The sequence below is a fragment of the Gekko japonicus genome, unplaced genomic scaffold (assembly GCF_001447785.1).
Source record: "Gekko japonicus isolate JY-2015 unplaced genomic scaffold, Gekko_japonicus_V1.1 scaffold354, whole genome shotgun sequence".
NCBI lineage: Eukaryota > Metazoa > Chordata > Lepidosauria > Squamata > Gekkonidae > Gekko > Gekko japonicus.
This window is the reverse complement of record NW_015161415.1, coordinates 1,020,720-1,023,794: the sequence shown is the minus strand read 5'-3', so window position 1 is coordinate 1,023,794 and position 3,075 is coordinate 1,020,720.

The window sequence follows — 3,075 nt, the reverse complement described above, 5'->3', positions numbered from 1 at the left end:
AAATTCTAGATATAGACCTAGAGCTAACACCTGAACACTTATTGTTGGAAATATGGCCACAGTCGATTAAGCAACATCATCATAAGAAAGTTCTTGAAACAATGTTATACACTGCCAGAACTGCAATAACTTCTAAATGGAAGGATCCGAACCCTCCCACTATCCAGTTATGGTTCCAAAAGATGTGGGATCAGTATGTAATGGAAAGCATAACAGACAGACTTAACAAAATAACGGCTATTCATTGCAATGCAGGATTCAGTGCAAAATGGTTTCCGATCTTCATTCTTAGAAAATGAGGGACATATTCCCTCATCCTGGTCTGAATATATGAAATGGTTCTGATGACAAGCTTTAACAAATGTAAGAAATAGATTATTTTCAAGGATGGACTCATTGAAATTGTAGGTATTTACAAAATGGATAGATGATCGTTTGTGTTCTCTGATAGGCAAGATATTAACCCTCTACAGTCTTCTCTTCGGAATAGCCCATACAGATCCAATTTTGTGAATAACCATAGATTTTGGTATATCCAGATGGCAAGTTATACTTATGCATATTGTTGTTTTGGTATATCTTTGCTTTATTGTACAGTTGTACCCTTCAATTTGGTACTTTTACCAAAAAAAATAAACTGGTTATATTTTATATTTTTCTTGTTTGTTCAATGTTTCATTACTTCAATAAAAAAATTTAAATATTAAAAAAAAATTCCATGCACACATGATAAAAAAAATACACCCCCCCCCAATCCCCTTACAGCTTGGTCTTCACCTATGTGTCTCTAATGTTAAACTAATATGAACAAAATATATACCATGAGATGGCAACAAATATGCATCTCATGGTATATATTTTGTTCATATTAGGTTATATGTCCATAAACCTGCAATTTGGTGTGTCTAATGTTAACAACTGGATCTGTAGCCATTTGCCCATGCACATTTTTACATAGTTCCATGGGAGTCAAAGGGCGATTCTGCATTAGCTTTTCCCTCCATTGTTATACCAAACCCACACTGGAACAGAAATTCCCCTCTGCATTGCATGCAGCTGTCACTTTCTTTGATCATCAGATTTTATGGTACCTTCTTCATAGATTTATGGCCATTCAAGGGTGCCTTTGCAGTCAGTACAGTGTTGCCCTGGGGTATTTGAATGTGGTTTTGAGCTGCACCTTTTGTGTTCCAGCGTGGGTTTGGTAAAACAATGGAGGGAAAAGCCAATGCAGAATCAGCCGAAGTTGTCCACTCTCTGGAGTTAATTACTTGATCCAGCCATTTATGACCCTGAGGGGAAATCAATTTTACCTACTGTGTAGGTACAAAAGTTGCCACAAGGCATAAAGAAATGAAACTCCATCACGACAGCTACTATGCATCCGCAAAATATTTTGACATGCTTTTTTAGAACTGTACAGGTGCAAGAAGACAAGAAGATCCAATGATTGTCTCATGACTGATTACAGCTGTCAAATATAGTATGCTCACTATGAAGTTCTCAGCATCACTACTTGTAAATGAAAACTGGATTGCCCCAAATGGCCAAAATACATCAAATGAGGAGTATATGCTACATAGTCACAATCACACAAGTTGACACTGGAAAAAACTTCATAAATACTACAGCTTTTACTTAACTTTAAGAGATTATTTCAACTGTAGATATGCAAAAATACAGAAAGGGAAGCCCAACCTTCCCTACCAGAAAAAGGCTAAAGAAAAGTGGGATAAAGAGAACTTTTTCTCCTTCTTCCATAAAAGTGTAACTTAGCAGGCACTCAGTGAAGTCAATGGGCAATAATTTTCATACATCTTCACATAATACATACTGTCCTAGTCTTAACATGGACTTCAGTTCCACAAGATGTAGTGATGATTGTCACAAATGCTTTGAAAGTAGATTAAGAAAGAGAAAACGCAAAGCTGTATATAGACGCTAAAGTAAACAATTACTCAGGAATTGTGTCCAAATAGTGTAATATATGACAATAACAATGCAATATGAATCAATGTAAGGTACAAAGTACTATCTCACCTTATATATAAAAGAGTTTTCGTGTGACTCTTCCACACACCTCTCCAGCCTTTGAGTCCCTGATCTGTCACTCAGGAGGGAGGCCAATCCCCTGGCTCCATTGTTTCCCTCCATCACCTCCATCCCGCCAACAGACCCACCGGGCACCATCTCACCCTCACTCTCTGGGGAGCTGCCAGGCGGGATGGACGCTCTGGTGGCTGGACACGTCTGAGGCCCATGCCAATCCTGCCGGGAATCCGACTCCAGGTAGCTGGGTGCTGTGCCACCAGGCGGGGGCCACCGAGCTAACGGCGCTGGAGGTGGCCTGTGGGACGCCGCCACCCAGCCAGACAGGGAGACAGTGGCGGCCCGTTCCATCACCCCTCCACCCTGGAGTCTGTGGGGAGGGGCAGAAAATGGGGAATGGAGGCCGATCCTCATGCGCCCGCCACCCAATGCCCAGTCCACCTCGCCACCTGGCCTATGCCCACATGGGGCCTGGCACCCTGCTGGCCGCGGAGACAGTGCCGACCTGTTCCACCACCCCTCGAATCTGGGGTTTCGCCAGGGAGCCAACAGCATGGGCCCGGTCCTCATTTCCCTCAAAGGCCGCGTGTGGCCAAACCACCACGCCAGGCAGAGGGCCCTCATGCCACCGCTCCTCCTGCCACACTGGCCCCCACCAGCCCAGGAACAATGCATGTGGCCGGCCAGCGACCCGGCAACCACCGCCATGCCGCCAAGGTAGCCAGCGGGGGAGCCACCCTGGAGGGTACTGCCTGCACCTGCACAGGGACAGCGCTGTGGCCCCTGCAGCGGCCCCGGCTGCGCATCCAAGATGGGGGCACACGGAGGTCTTGCGTCCTTCTAGGGTTCGTTGTATTGGTTCTACAACAAGCCTTGCTCCTACTATAACAATAAAGTCTAAAACAATGGTCCAAAACAATAGATTGATGAAATTTCTGGATAAAGTATTCGTTTCGTGAGTCTTCTGAATAGGACCTATGTATAACTTCAAACTATCAATAAAATACATGTAGTTTTAATCAATTT